Source organism: Nanorana parkeri, unplaced genomic scaffold, assembly GCF_000935625.1.
Source record: "Nanorana parkeri isolate BGI_ZX_2015 unplaced genomic scaffold, ASM93562v1 scaffold3388, whole genome shotgun sequence".
In the NCBI taxonomy this organism is placed as follows: domain Eukaryota; kingdom Metazoa; phylum Chordata; class Amphibia; order Anura; family Dicroglossidae; genus Nanorana; species Nanorana parkeri.
The window spans coordinates 27,759-28,047 of NW_017309656.1; positions in this window are offsets into that span (position 1 = coordinate 27,759).

Consider the following 289-nt stretch of genomic DNA (forward strand, 5'->3'; position numbering starts at 1 on the left):
CTGATGTCATCGCACTGAAGGTCGGTCAGGTCGAGGAGACAACGAATCAGCTGCTTCCCCAGATGACCGGCGCCAATGACGCCAACACGAAACCCCCGAGACGAGACGACCGCCTGCCTGCCAGTGACACAACAACGACATGATGACATCATAACCCCGAGAGATGACTCCTCCCCCCCAACAATGGGACAGGAAGGAGTGCGTTCTGAGACCCCTCCCCCCCCCACGGTGTGTCCTATACACAGACAGTCCAGACCAATATGGGGGGGGGGGGTTTCACTCTCCCCCG